At 40.5% G+C, this 16,282-nt stretch overlaps 1 long non-coding RNA gene across 3 annotated transcripts in view; it reads left to right on the forward strand.

Annotated features, from left to right (window-relative positions):
* Positions 1–16,282, forward strand: part of LOC121076771 — a 41,759-nt gene that overhangs the window by 863 nt on the left and 24,614 nt on the right. For all 3 annotated transcript variants that reach the window (XR_005823699.1, XR_005823700.1, XR_005823701.1), the window contains exons 2-4: positions 1,802–1,883; positions 3,760–3,866; positions 4,306–4,445. This is a non-coding gene — a long non-coding RNA (uncharacterized LOC121076771). The remainder of the gene's footprint in view (positions 1–1,801; positions 1,884–3,759; positions 3,867–4,305; positions 4,446–16,282) is intronic.

Genomic DNA, 16,282 nt, shown 5'->3' on the forward strand with positions numbered 1-16,282 from the left:
CTTTTAAAAATTTCCTGTATGTGGGCACACCTGCCCATATGGTGTGTTACCAGAACAGTACTTTATGGGTTTGGAAGTTTGTCAAGTGCTCATAGAAAATAGCTAGGTTTGAGCTCCTTTGCTGTCTGAATTCTTACTCTTCTATTTAATAGTTGGTTTATACACCTGAAATACTTAATTTTGCCATGGACACGATTAGTACTTCAGAGGACATGGGAACAATTGATGCTTTCTGTAATTGCACTGTTGAGGTCTGCCTTTCCACCTTAGCACGAAGTCCACTGCAGCGTATCAGCGAGTCAAAGCCTCCAGAGATGTTCGGTCTACTCTGAGTGGCACACTGACTGCCACTTAATATTGTCTCAGGGTACCTGGGGTCTTTTGTCATGGAATTGCCATGCCCAAACTCCAAAGGAGGGTATCCTAAGGGAGGAAAGAGACCCGTGGATTGATGAGGCTCTGCGAATGAAGTAGAGATTAAAGGGGATCAACAGCTTGCCTTACTTCTCTGAATCTCATAGAAAATGTCACCATTCCAACGGCGGTCCTGTGTTGTGGCATATTCTTGAATATATTCTTTTTTTTATATATATATTATTTTCCCAGAAGTATTTGAGTATATTTATAGATAAATTCTATCAAAATAACATGACGATACAGGTATGTTTAATTGTTCCTTCGCATGTGTCTGTTTGTCATTACAAAGCTGAAAAGACAGCTGCAGAATGGAACAAAAAAATTGTAATCTGCTTGAGGTGGATGGGAAGCACCATTCATGAAAACTTTTCTGATTAAATTAGAGCTGGTAACTGTCTTTGTTTTTTAAAAAAAGGTCTTTTAAAAGGTCTTTGTTTAAAAAAAGGAAAAGAAAAAGAAGAGGAGAAAAAAAGAGAGGTAGTTACAAGCCTCCTGCAGAGTGGGCAGAGGGGAGATAACTACAGGATTTCCAAAACTCTTACTAATCAGTGACAGTGAAAGGAGGTAAAAGATGTGGAAATCCTGCTCCCCTGACAGGGTCTGCCATGTCCTGGCAGAAGCCTGCAAGGGACTGGTGGTGCTGCACAAAGGCATTTGCAAACTCCCTGGAATACTTTTTGCTCCTGAAGTATGCAATTTAAAAATGTAACTTTTCTATACCCAACTGCTGCATAACAGCACAGAATTTGTATGCTGTCAGGTGAATCTGAACAGTTAGTGTATGGGCTAATTAGAATGGATCTGTGATATAATGAACTTCTAAGGAGGTCACGGCTGGAAAACTACAAGAAATACAAGTTTTTTCTTCTTTGTCTGGGAGTCATTATCTATTTTAGTTCCTCTTTATTGAAATGTGAATCATGTGAGTCCTACCTTTGATTTATTTTTTTATCCGTGCTTTGACTTCGTAGGTTATACAAAACACAGCAGAGGAGAGCCATGAGACTATATATCAAGTATTATAGTACATTAGAGTAATCACTTTTCCCTCTAACACATTAGATGTTGTCATCAAGTTTTATGAGTAAAGGTGTTATTTTTCTCAGAATCTCCTAAAACTATTCATCTTAATTAGCAGTAATATAAGCTTCTTCATAAAGTTAGAAAACATTTTATTACAAAGAAATTTTGTGGTAAATGTACCCACTTAATATTTCTAAACAAAGTGATATGAAACTTTTTCTTACAGCTCAGAAAGCTTTGTGCATTAAAAAAAAATAATAAAAAAAAACCACAACATTTTGCAACTATTGTAGTAGAGTTAAAAGTCATGGTACTTTCCCCTTAAGGAACAAGGTGGTGAGCTCTGGTTTGTAATTCACAGGATAACTGCTCCCAGCGCTTTTGATGCCCATCCACCTTCTGGGCAGAGCCCCGTAACTGCTGATGCTGTGGCAGCGTCCCGGGTACGTGATTAGTAGTTGTTCTCTTTGTTCTCCTTGCTGTAATGTGACATGTTTTCCTACAGTCCCGTGTGAAACTGTAAGTACTTTTTGTCTTTTGACCCTGATCCAAAAAAGCTTTTTAATTGGGGGTCAGACTCCCACTGACCTCAGCAAATGCAAAATGGATTGTGTTATAGAATGCCACAATTTGAAAAGAAAAACAATACAAAGAGATAATCCAGCTGTCTATGGCCAACCCTCTGAACAGATTTCTTAAAGATGAGCTCAGCTGCCATCCACCAAACTTACAAGGTAAAAGAAAATATGGGCTAAATAGTCCTCGTTCCCTGAGGTACGCATGATGGTAAGCCAGGACACCGATTCACAAGTGGCAGCTCCCCAGCAAGCTGGCGCTGGTGCTGAGAACGTTGTTCCACACAGTGTTATTTCTAGTCCCAGTGTTTTGCTCCCTTTTCTTTTTTTTTAAAGGGGTTGATGAATAGAAGACCCTGAATGAAGTGGTTCAGCATTTGTTTTCTGATGTGGCAAACAACAAACGTTGCACTGTCGTAGCTGTGTTCAAGGCCTCCTTATTCATCAGCAGCCTTAAACTAGCTGTGTCCTGTCATTATGAAACACTATAGATATTTTTTTTCATCAGTCACAAAGTGGAATTTGACAAGAGAAGTGCTTGGAGAACAAGCATTAAGAGACATCTTGTACATTTGAATAGGGCATTTATAGATTATTTTTATCATTGGGCCAAAAAGCTTACCCTTTAAAAATTCTGAGCGCTATTCCCAACAGCAGTGTTACCCTTGCAAGATTTGCCTTCAGCTGAGCTTAACCCCTTCACCCCTAGCTTCTTTCTGGCCCCATGCTGGGTGCTGTGCTTCTTACATTTAAAAAAGTAAAGACATCCTACGGTGCTGATCTTCTGAAGACAAGGAGCCAGTTCAGCACTGTGGGACCCCAGATTGTCCTGCCCTGCCCTGGCTGCTACGAGGCAGGAGTCAGCAGAAGCAGGGCTCTGAGCTAGCTCTCTTTCACCTGTCGTGTCCCATGGGGAGTAGCTCCCATGCAGCATGGCTCTGGCTATGCACAGCTGCTTCACAGTCATCTGAGCACCCTGCACTTCCATGTGCTGTTTAACTGGTGATCCAGTTGAACTAGCATGTTTTTACCTGTGTTTTGCCATCTTATTGTGTGAGAAGATGAATAGTTGAACTCTCAGAGGGTCATGCATATAGAGTTATTTTCCCCCACTAACATATTATTTTCCAGTGTTGGATTAAGTATGTGCATTTGAGTGTCAAAATATGTACCTCAAGTTCTGTTAAAGTGAGAAAATGTGGTGTGTTTATACAGTAAAGCTTCATAGCTTTGTGCAGATGGTGATTACTCTATATGGAGCCTGGGCAAGAGAGGTTACAGTAAATGCTGGCATTTATGGAGAAGCAGTTTGTCCATTATGTCACTCAGTCCAACAGCTTCATCTGAAATTTGTTGCCCTTTACTTATAGACTGATCCTGGTATTTGAAACACGAGTACTATACTGCTCAGGTGTCCAGAATTTGAAACAAAATCCATTATAACTGCTATAGGCAGGGGGTTTTATGGTCATGAGGCACCAATGACAGTGGCAAGGGACAGCATCAGGAACTTTCAGCTAATGTTTGTTCGCAGACATTTCTACACAGTCTTAAAATAACAGTAATTGGTACAGAAAAAGCATGTACAGCATGATCTCTGCCACTACAGGGAAGCAACTATACAGATAGATATGTAATGTCAGGAATAGCGAAAATGAGATGTGATACAAAAATGCAAGTCATACTTTTAGATGGAAGATGGTTGGTTTTGCTGCACTGGCTTCTAATGACAATTTCTTCACAGGATGCTTCGGAAGTGATGGATTGAGGCACACACGTAATGACCTGTTCCAGTCAGAAACTGAGACAGCCTCAAAAGGAGTTGCCGACCAGATCTATAGAGTGAGACATGTGAGTGTATACAAGAGCAGCGCTAGCACATTTTGCATGTCTGTCTTCCTGCCAAAACAAGAACAAAAAGTCAGGACTGCACATTTTGGAGGATTAATCATCTGAGATTTTTCTTTATTACCAACAGAAATAATGTTCACTTTGTTTCTATTTTACAGGGAAACCCACATAACCTTTAAAAGGTATAAATAAAATTAAGTCCACATAGGCTGTGGGTCTGTGCAGCAGCTGTTCACATTACGCTATATTTTATCTGCATATATTTAATCTTTTTTTTTCCTGAGCAACTGTCTCAATCTATCAAAATATTTGTAAATTGATTCAGTTTCTGGTGAAATTTGCTCTCACCAGCACAACAGAGAGACAGGGAAGACTTATGCCCAGTGGGAAGGAAAATAAAATAAAAAACAAAACAAAACAAAATTGTTTTCTATTCCAGGTCAAACAGCTCAGTCCTAAGGCATTTGCCATGAAGACTGTGTGAAGCCAGTACTCTCACTTAGCAGCTACCTCATTTCTGGGAGATGTTTCATTTCATCAGACAGCTTTCTCCACAACTGAACAAGCACAAACAAAATGGTAGGTGATGAAGGACAGTTGTGCATTTCAGTAGAGGAGGAATTCACTTGGAGAGGAGGGATATTCGAGGACTGTTCCTGTTTTAACTCCTAACTTACCATGTCCTTATCTTGTTTTCCTCTTCTGTGTAATGGGTTAATGCTTCATTCCTGTATTTTGGAAACTTTCTGTAGTCAGAGGGTGTCTGGGAGGCAGCTGTGTGACAATTTACTACCATAATGAAACAGGTAGGCAGGTAACCACACCCCATCACTTATCCAGCAAATTGTGTCTGCATTAGTCCAGCCTCCTTGTAATTGACCCTGAGCTGACAGGTATGGGAGGAAGACCATTTAAGCCTTCCAAATCCATCACTGCCTTTCTTGTGAGATAACACAGATCCCTGTGATAGACTCATCACGCAAGGAGGAGTGACGTTAAGTCCTGAGAAAATGGCAGTGAGGGCAGATACCATCATGACACATAACCACTCTTCAGAGCTATCCTGAAGGAAATAAGTTTGTTAAAATCTTGGGATGTGGGATCATTTTCAGGGATGAAGACATGCAGATATGGCAGCATTGCCCACTAATATGCTCACACAGGCTAGTCTATCTTCAGCTTCTGTGCCTGCAGTCATATGAAAGCTGTGCACCTGAAGTTGTAGAAATCCACATGCTTTGATTGCACCCTGAATAAAATAAGCCTTGCAGCTCAGATCAATATATTGAACTTTAACTCTGCCTATAAAACAGAAAATCCAGATGTCAAGTCTATTTTTAAACTGTAGCAACAAAAGTGAGTTTGATGTGTTTGATAAAGCAAGTTTTCTGTGTGTGCCGGACTACCTGAGGCCTCACAGAAGGGTTTGCAGGGTGAAAGAGCTGGCTGGGCTACTTGTGTAACTCGGTGGATGTTTCAGCCCGGGCAGGAGCTGCTGGTAGGGTGACCAGAGCAAAGAATCATTGCTTTATGCACAGGCAGTACCAAGCATTGACTGATCTGTATGTTTGTCATTATTTTGAGCTCATTCTTCATCCTAAATTAGGTTACAGGTAAGCCACAAGCTTGTTACAAAGCAGAACAGTAGGCAACCACCCTGACTCAGCTGAAACTGTTGTGTATGTGTGCCAGCTGGGACCATTGATGCTCCTGTTGTGCCCAACTATAGCTTAAGGAAGGCACTGGGGAGGTGGTGCTGCCCAGCAGGCATTGCTCCCTGCTGGCAGATGGGCAAGGACCTTCCCAGTGCCTTTGCTCTTAGACCAAGGCCTACAGTCACACTAATTTTGCTTTGACTGCTGATGGAAAGGAGAAGTGGGGGAAGCACTCTCAAAGTACTTGTTTCAGCTGCAAGACAAGGCCCTACCACCACCTAGCTGAGATAAATGCACCCCTGCATTTCCCAGACTTTTGTCCTGCCACATATGACCTAGGCTAGAAAATGCACATTTCTTCAGATGTGATTTTTCTTGCCATCAAGATTCCTTGTCATGTTCCTACAGCTCCCAGGAAAGTTAAAATCTCGTGCAATTTATGCCAGAACCATGCAGTCTGTTGATGTCAGAGCTGTGTGCAGGGACTTCAGTATAAGCGAGAATCATACCGCTGATTATTTCAGTAATGGCTCCTTTGACGTTCCGGACTTCATCTATACTGGTTAAGTGGCCAGATGTCCTGAAGTTGTTGCATACAGCTGGACAATAAACTGTCTGCTACAGAGAAATGGCAAAGGCCTCCCTGCTTTATTAGGATAAAACTGGCAGTTTTATTGGCTGGCTTTTTGCCTTGATCATATTTACAGTGTTAGAGTCGACCTATTTAAATCATCTCAGTAGTGAGCTGGATACTCTGTAAAAGCAGTTCTGGTTCCAGCCTGAAGAATAGGTAGCTGTTTAATAGAAACAGAGGAATAATTATTTTTCATATTAAAATGTGGATATATGACAGTTCATCGCAGCAGCTGACAGTTTGTTTTGCTGCAGGCAAAATACATCTTTGATAAAGTACATTGCCAAAATGAACCCAGCTAGTTTGAGAAACACACACTAGCAAATCAGTGTTTTTGCTACCTGTGTATGAGATGTGGTTTTATGTGTTAATACATAAAAGAATCTACTACAGGTGTTGTTATAAACAGAAGTTAAAACAAAATGCAACAAGGCCAAGAGCAAGTATCAGCCTGCATCAAATGAATCAAGTAGCTGATAAATGAAGGATGCCTGTGGCCCTGACTGCAGGGCTGGTTCTCAAGCTGTGGTCTGTGGGACACTGCTGCTCTGTAAGACATCAGAAGGTCTTCTGTCAAACAGCTGTGAAGGGAAGAAAACCCCTTTTTCAAAAAGCCTACACGCATTCCCACAGGTTGCAAGCGAGGTGTGTGCATGTGCGTGCATGGCATCATCGCTGTATGTATTTTAATCGGTCGCAAGCGGGTGTGCTGCTGGGGCGCAGCGTGACAGCCGCCCGCCTCAGTGGTTGCCTTAGCACACACATCACAGGGAGCTTTTGGTGGTGGTTGGGATTGGTTTTTTCCTTTACTGGTTTTATTCTTTCCCACTACTGCAGAGAAAGTCGGGGTTTCAGAAGTGCGGCGCGGGGAAATGTCATGTAAATATTGCTGAGCCGGGAGAGCAGCGGGAGCTCCGCAGGGCAGAGCAGAGCAGAGCAGGCTGCGGGCTGCGCCGGCCTGGGGGAACCCACAGCGACCCCAAAGCGAAGTGGGGCGGGCTCCCCTTGCTGCGGGTACCGGCACGCTGCGGGGACCCGAAGCGAACCCAAGCTGCTGTGCCGCCGAGGGGCAGCAGGTGGCGATGGCGCTGCACCACGGCACGGCTGGGCACGGCTCGGCACGGCTGGGCACGGCTCGGCACGGCTGGGCACGGCTCGGCACGGCCGGGAGCCCCGGCTTCTCCCGCTTTGAAGGCTGCGTGCTGTACTGGAGGAGCAGAGGGGGGCTCCTTCTTTTCCCCGGCTATCGCAGTAAGGGAGAAGAAAATGGTAAATATGGACAAATTCTACTCGTGAAGGCACAAACAACCCGAGCTATAAGTCTTGTGGTCGCAGCAGCATTGTAGGAGCTAAGGAATACCGATTTCACTCGGAGCCAGACAAGGGAGAGGAGCCTGGTTTAAAGTCCAGCCTGAGCCCCTGGCTTAAAGAGATTTTATGAAAGCAGTGCAAACATTTGCTAGCCGAAGTTATGAAAACCTCTTCAAAGCTTTGGAGCAAACGGTGCTGTAACTGCCCTTTACCAGTTTAAAGTTTGATTTAGAAAGTTATTTTCATACAGTTTGTGAGAGAAAGCTCTACATCCATGGAAGCTTGCTGGATGCGTTACCAGGTCTGTGTGAAGGTGAGGGGAGACCCACAAATGTCTCCATCCTCAGCTGCCTGGGAGAGTGCTGGAGATGCACTTAAACATGCATGATGACAGGCAGAGCTACAGCAGAATATAACTCGAATAGTTTCAGAAGAGAACACAAGTTTGTAAAGAAACAGCGTATTGGGACATATCTGGGTACTCAGCAAACTAAAGAAATGTTTAGCAAACATTTTTTTTCTTTTCTTTTTTTTTTTTTTTTAAGTTTAGGAAACTAGAGGAAGTATGCCAGCAAATTAAATGGGCTGATATGGATGGACACAATGCAGCTTATTTCAGATTCTCTCTGCTGCATTGGAAATCCATCCTGATCCAATTGTATCGGTCCATTAGCTCATCCTACTTATTAGGCTTGCACAACCAAACCCTTAACTGATGTCAGTTGTTATACCTCAACTGACTTCAGCAAGCAATGCCAGCATATACAGGCAGTCTTTCCCTATACATCCCCCTCCATCCCTTCCAACTCCTTGACCTTTCCTGGGAAGCCCTCCTTTGTTCAGCCAATTCTTGTCTTATAATGGTTTAACATCCTCTTTGGTCTTATGAAGTGCGCGCTGTTCTTAGCCCTGGAGGTTGCTTTCCAATAGTCAGCCTTCTAGTTATTTCTTTAAGACCTCTTGCCGGTATTTTTTTCTGCTTAGGTACTTAAGCATCTCTCTCTAATTCAGTTTTCTATATTCTAGTAGGTGACCTAAAAGGAATACAACAATTTATAAACAAGCACTATAAGTTATTTCTTTGCTGGCTACAGCATGTTGCTGAAAGGGCTCACATATAAATCAGAGATTCTAATGATCATGTCATTATTTTTCATTCTGGCTTGGATAAATGTTTGTTTAGCAGCCACAAACTTCTTTGAACATATTAGACCTTTCAGTTAGGAGCATGATGTGTGTCTCTACTTGTTTGCATGCCACAGGTGCTATATTTTTGAATGGGAATAAAAGAAGTCTTGTGATTCAGCTACTTAAGTATTGACATTAGCCAGATTTTCAGAAATGCTTTTCTGCTATTTGGATGCCTCAGTGAGAAAACTACCGGTCCCTGAAAATGTGGCTGAAAATACAGGGAACAACTGAGTTGTTCTTTGCTGATTTAGGGATTTCACAATGGTATTTACTCTTTCAGAAATCTGGACCCAAGTGGATTTGTAGTGTTTTCTATGTAAAAGTCAATAGCTGCTGCTAAGTAAAAGAAAACTCTGTAAACCAGTGTCTCTGGGGAACTGCAAAGAATGAATGTGTTAACTGTCTAAGCTGCTATGCATTAGCATGAATCCGAGGGTTAAATCATTATTTGTAATTTGAGGTTTCCTGAAAACCTTCTGAAGAGAGACCAGGAAGAAGCTGCACAATTATTTTTTGTTTTGCCTAATGAGCCTGGCAAAGTAGAAGGTCACCTCAAAGTAGAATTTTTCGAAGATACCAGCGTTTCCTCATCCTATAGTGTGTGTCTGATAAAATGGCTGGAGCTCAAGATGTGTGTACTTCACTAATTGAAGGTCGTATTTGCATGAATGGGTCTAACCTTAGCTGATACCTACCATTTCAATTCAACATCAGTTTTCTTACAAGGCAGAGAGATACATTTCCTACAAGAGATACTTTTCGTAATACAGTCTCATCAAATCTAACATAGAACGGTAGATTCACATCTATGAATAATTCAATCTTCCCCATTTTAAACAAATAGGATGAACAACTAAATAGAAATAAAATCCACATACAGTAGGGAAAATGTAATAAAGTGTGTATGTGTATATGAAATATCACGTAACACTTTGTACAATGAGTTAAGGATTTGTTGATCTTAGGCGATAAAGAATCAATTGGATTATAATGTGTAGCCTCGGTGAGGGTTTCCAGGATCTTAGAAATGAATGCAATGTTCATGAATATGGAAAAGGTTTCCTTGTGGGATTCAGAAATGAGGTGACAGTGCAGCAGCTGGCCAACAGGTCTGTGTGACTTTTGGATCAAGGGTATAAATATCATCCATTGCTGCAAGCACAAGGTAAAGATGAGGCTTATACAATTATTTGTTAAGTTGGTTCTGGTGAGAACAAACAAACAAACAAACAAACAACTGTTGACTCAATCCAGAAACACAATAAGCAAAAACTTTATTCTTTAGGTTATATTGCAGGCAGGGGTATATTCCTTTGAAGCTTCTGTTGCTGGTCAATGTCAGAAGCAGGATACTTGCCTCAATGATCCGTTGCTCCTAATGAGTTTAGTAGTTTCTTATGAACATAAAACTAGCATTTAGAAGGTACATAGGTCTTTCTAAATTTATTGTACTATTGAGAAGTGCTCTGAGAAGGGATGTGACTCAAGTTCACAACAGTTTCAGATTCTATTCAAGCAGTAAGAATTTTTAGTGCATTTTTAGAATATTTGGAGCTAATGGGAAACAAAATATTTTGAAATTAATCTCAGCTGATAAGATAATGATCCTAAATCAAAGTTCTCTGTAAATGTGCAAATGCCTTCCAGAATAATTGCCTAGAGTTGCTCTCTAGAAATTACAGGTAGCTATCACCACAGAGGAGCAGTTACCAGGTGTGAAAATGAATTTGTGTATAAAATAGCTCTGGCAGGCCCCCAAACTAAAACCACCTGATTTCATGGAGCTCTATTTAGTCCTACTCCACCAGAGACCCCCATCTGAAAGTTGTCTCTTTAGTGATCTGGGACGTAATGGAGGGTTAGATTAATGATAGCTGAGGTAGCAGCAAAATACAGGATCTTAGGAAGGGGATAAATTACAGCCTCCTTTGAGCGTCGGTATGTGACACTGGGAGACTTTTATGCCACAAGCTGGGTTTCTTGCAAGGACTGTAAAAATTTGTCAGGGCAATTGGAATTGCTAATTGCAGGTTTATTTCTGTATTGGAAGGAGAAGAAATTATACTAGTAAGTACAATTAAAAATTGTTTAGCAAAAAGAATTTGTGGCCATATTGGAGAATGCTGAGCAAGGAGACAACTGTGAAGAGATGCCTCTGTTTCTGAGTAATTGGGCAGCAGGATCCCAAGGCAATTTGTTTGTTACAGAATCTCCTTCACAAAACTCTTTGCTGAAATATGTGGATTCCTGAAATGTGTCACCCTGAAAAAATCAGCGTAGGGTTTCCTGCAATTTAATTCTGTACACATCAACACATTTCTTGATTACACTTCAAGCTTTCAAAAAAGATGCCAGTGTTTTCCTGCAGTAAAATTAGGACTTAAATCTTCATTCACTTGTTGTTACACATAGCTCTGCTCTCTGTGGACAGAAGCAGACAATCTGCACATGCTTTGCTCTCTACCCACAGCCCTGGCATACACTCAGTGACATTGTACAGACCAAGGCATTAGTTAGTGCAAACACTGGTTTCCCAAATGCTGTCAGATTAGAAAAATGGTTGACCAATCTCGGGTGAGTTATTTTTCATTGTTGGTTTTTGTTTTGTTATTTTAATAATAGGTCAGAGGAAGAAAAGCCTCATTACAATCACAATGTATGCCATGCATAAACCCTAATTTACAACTGCAGGGGAACACTGTATTCTGGATTACCTGTCAGCTGTAGACAGCACCTATCACTCCACAGTTGCAATGAGGGAGAAACAGAAGGCTGCCTCTCTCTGCTCCCAGGTACTCCTCTTCTGCAGTGCCATGGTGAAATATTAATTACATTTATCAGAACAGGATTAAACGTGGAATGAATGATTAATTATTTGGCACTGGGATAGATTAAAGTTCTGTCCAGGGTTTATGTATTCATTAATTACTTGTTAAATCAAAACCACACTACCGTCTTTAGAGGAGCTGTCTTTTCAGCTGTGTTGGTGCAGTGGTTTGTACAATTGATTTGGTTTTCGATGGTGCTTTCTGTAACAAAACAGTTGCCACAGTAATTTTTTCTTCTACCTAAGCATGGTGAAGAAATCTTTACATGTATAGCGCGTGGTTTACTTCCTTACTGATCTTACCTTTTTATTTTCTGACTTGTTTGATGCTTTGAAATGGTCATTGTCTTAGGATTTAACACAGCACATCCTTGCTAAGTTTTCGCTATCACAGCAGGGATTGATTGGAATAGATTTACTTCTGCCCCTTAGCAGCAGGGGAACCTGCTCTTGAGAGAGCAGATAAGCATGAGCCTTCCCTGCTAGATGGTGCCTCCACCAATGTGTTCATATCACACCGAAGTGATATTACATAATAAATCTGTATTCTTTACCCAGATATGACAGTAGGAGGGTCATATTTCTGATTTTCCAAAAATAGTGCATTTCTGAGCTGACAAGATCTTTGAAAAACTTTGTGAAGGCTCCACTTTGTGTTGACAGTATCATATATGTGGAAATTGTGCTTGGTGGTATTTTCACTTAATTTTTACGGGGGAGATGTCAAGAGTGACTGATTAGTGCAGTGATTGTTTGGATCTGATGGCACTTTAAATCTATAGTGTGTCACAGACTGAAGGCTGCCAAGCAGGTTCAGTTTTGCCCTGTACTACCTGCCTTACTGTCTTTTTTTTTTTTTTTTATACAGCTGGCCATGCTATTCTTCATCATTGTTTATCATAGTAAATAACTGCTGTATTGCTCTGAATGGGAGAGCAAAGGTCTTTGTGGTCTTATGTGCCATTTATCTTGGCTGATATTTTGTGAGTGAGGGAAGCCAGCATATACGTGTATTTGTTTTCTTTGTATGACGAATTTCTGTTTCTCCACAAAAGTCCCGTGCTCACGATGTTCAATATTTAACAAAGTGAATCAGGATATCGTTTACAACTACGTGACTGAAGGCTTGCCAACACAGCCCAGTAAATACTGATCCTTCAAGTTTTTGCTTTCTCTGCTCTGACATCAGTATACAGCAACCTCTTGGTGCTTCTATGAACATTATTGATAAGGGAACACTTTAATTCTTTTCAAAAGCATTCTTGAGAGTGCAGAATCAAGAGCTGTAGGTTTTTAGTTTTATAAGAGGTGCAGGGGTTGATTAAAAATAGATTCTGTTCAGGTCTATGTGGATGTTGCAACTCGAAGAGAAAAAGAATCAGTCAAAATCCCAAGTACTTCTAGAAATGAAAAATTGAGAAAAAGGTCAAAATGAATGAACACAATTGAAAAAGATTAACCTCCTCCAAACACACCCACCCACCCACTCTCCCACCAGAGAACTCAGCTGTTTTGGACCATGCACAGCAACTGCAATGAGTCCGTTATCCTTTCAGGCAAGCCCTGAAATTCCAGGGCTTGATGAGCAATATTATGAATGTTGCACTACTGAGGGATACTAAAGAACATGTCACACTGAAGATGTGAAATACCACACTGAATCAATAAACAGACTTCTGACTAACTGAAAGCAATGGGGCAGATTCTCGTTTGTTGCTCATTTAAATAAATCCATGAGTACCAGGAATCAAGCTGTGTGTCCCAGTGGAGCTGTGCCATGGAAGGATATTGTCCAACTTAAATGTAGGGGATGTTGTGGGGAAACACACCTTTTCTGCAAAGCATTTGCCAGGTTTTGGAGGCTCCTGGATTTGTGAAATGTCATATTTATTAGTCAGTTCCCATTGTTCACCATAATAAATTAAAAAAATCAACACCATTTTTTGTTTCCTGGACCAACTGTGTTGTATTGGTCTAAGTAATAACATTCGTTATTTTTAAGCCACGAGCATTTTGTTTATGTATTCTCTCCACATGGGAAAATATACTTCTGCTATCGCTGCAAAGCACAAGGGACAGTTAAATCTAATAAGTTAATCTAGACTTCTAGAAACAAAATTAAATTTTCAAATAAAGGCAAACTGACAGCTAAGGCATAAATCTTTTATTTAAAATAGAAAATAAGCCCATTCAAATGCAATCAGAGAAGACAGATGTAGGTAGAAACAAGTAGAGATAGGATATATGGTGCATAAATTTGCTATGTCTGTATGATAGATCAAGCAGGGTGACCTTAAAAATGTTCCTAAAACATCAGCTAAAATATGAAATTTGCATATATTTAAATACTGCTTATTAATATAAGATGGACTAGAAAGAATGTTAACACTGAAAGTAAAATACAGCACAGGTATAAAGTGTACAACAGAAAGGTCACATTAGCTATCAGAGTGGCTGAAATGTAAATATTTACTAGCTTGGAGCTGGCAGTAAGTTCTATAAATGAGAAATATTACCTTCCACTGTTTAATATATCATTTCAGGTAAAACATTTAACTGAAAAAAGACCTTGATTCAGCAAAATTCATAATTAACTAAATGTTAAACTTCAAACATCATCTTAGATCCAAATTACCTTAATGGACTACTCACAGATGTGATTTTCATTGAAGCAGAGGCAGGTGTCTCTAATGAAGGATGTTATCAAGATCATAGATACGGATGCTGTGAAATTTTGCCGGGTTTTGGAATGGTGAAAGGAGCTGTTTATACTCAGATTTCTCAAGTATTTTTAATTCTCTCTTTCTGGGTGCAAAGCTGTTGTAGATTGTTGGGTTTGCTTTGGCATGGTATCAGATTGCTACTTGGAAGGTGGCATTTATTGCCTGTTCAGGAGAGAGAATACAACTTTTCAAGAGGACCTAATATTAAATTATAAGGAGCTGTTTCCTTGGACAAAAAGTTGCCTGTGGCTTCTTGATTCCTGCTCTTTCACTCATTCCTCCGTCACCCTGTCCTCAGAGCAGTGCCTAAGCCATGCTGCTTCCCAGTATAGGATGTTTAAATCCAGTCCCCCCAGGTGTCTGCTGTAAGTGTCTGTCTTTTTTCATCATAACCCCAGAATGGGAATTTCTTCAACTACGTAGGCAGCAGCATAAGGACCACTCATTCAGCTCTGGTCCCCTCGAAGAGTTTGAGACTGGCTTGTCCATCTGGTCATCCCTAGAAGTACATCATAATTATCTCCTGGTTCTTAATCAATCTGGGTTTTCTAGAGATTTCCACTGTAATTGGATCAGTCATTAATGTAGCCCAGATTTCTCACAGTATTCTGCTGAGATTACATCTGTTCCAATATAGTGACCCAGTTAGAGCTCAAGATATCTGTGACTATGAAAAAGGAAATATGTTTGTAAAATGTTATACGTATTTTGACGTACCAATGCAGTCAAAAAAATGTTAACGTAGTTAATTCTGATGGTATTGTCCAGCCCCTGGGAACAGCAGGTGGATGTGTGGATGACTCCAGACATGGATGTAGGTACCAATAGGCAAAAGGGATTTATCCTTCACTTGTCTGATGTTTTGTTCTGTTGTTTTGTTAGCTCATTAATGTTCTTTTCCATGGGTTTTGTGAACAATTTACTTTTAAAGCGGTATAATTCTGAAAGGTCTTTTCTGTATTAATTTCTAGGAAGAGTGTAAGTTCTTCGAGTCATTGATTAGTGACAAATGCCATCTATTGAGAAGTTCTCTTTATCTTTGGGATGTCTGTTTTGAAGGTCACTTCTATTTATTAAAGGATTGCAACTGTACACTTGAATATTTCATGAATTGTCAGTATTGTTTCTGGCTTTTGCAATACTGCCCCATAGAAAAAAAAAAAAAAAAAGAAAAAAAAAAAAGTCAGATAACAGATTTTTAAAAAGTTACCCAGAAAGCTACATGTTGACCTAATAATATCTTGTCATAGGTCAAATTGGATTGTTTCTGTCTGTCGCATCTGTATTGCATAACACAGGATAAACTGGAGTATGAGGTGATGTATATGGTGCAATATGGGAACACAGTTTTCATACTGACTCTCAGCTACATGTGGTTGGTAGACTTGTATGTATAGACCTCTGATACACAGAATTACTTGCAAACATTCAGGGTGAAAACACAAAAACAAACAATAGAAAATATCCAGAGGGGCTTGCAATGAATTTATCTAGAGAAGATTAAGCACTGGATTCCCTTGAATGTGTGGCATGGTCTGGAGTTGCTTTACTTTGTTCTCAGTTGCTGAGAAGTGTCATTGTCTATGGAAGGTAGGATTTAGTGTGTAATAAAATGCTTAAGTCTCTCACTGTCCCTTGCTGAGAGCTCCTCCTGTACAGGGCAGGGGTCTGTCGCTCAATAGCAAAGGTCCTAGACTCAGCCTTCATTGATGATCTGGGTTTAGGTGTTTGCAGGCTCACCCTGCGGGGAATAGACTGTTGAAGAGAAGGTCCTTCACACTGAGGGATTACTAAATCCAGGTCATTTACAAAAGATTTGGTCTGCGATAGAGACTTTCCTACGTGTTGCTATAATAAAACATGCCTTGGCAGGAGACGTTTTAGAAATGCTGCTTATAAGAACGCAACATTAAAGTAAAATTAAAATTTTGCCCTGTACTCCCAGCACTCTGAAAATTGAACTCTGCTTCCAGGAGTATATAAACTTCATTCACATATTTTTTTTCTTTAAACGCTGACTTGAAACATTTGGCTGCTTTATAGACTGACTGGGGTTATATAATCATTAGAGCTTG

Source organism: Cygnus olor, chromosome 12 (genome assembly GCF_009769625.2).
Source record: "Cygnus olor isolate bCygOlo1 chromosome 12, bCygOlo1.pri.v2, whole genome shotgun sequence".
Classification (NCBI taxonomy): domain Eukaryota; kingdom Metazoa; phylum Chordata; class Aves; order Anseriformes; family Anatidae; genus Cygnus; species Cygnus olor.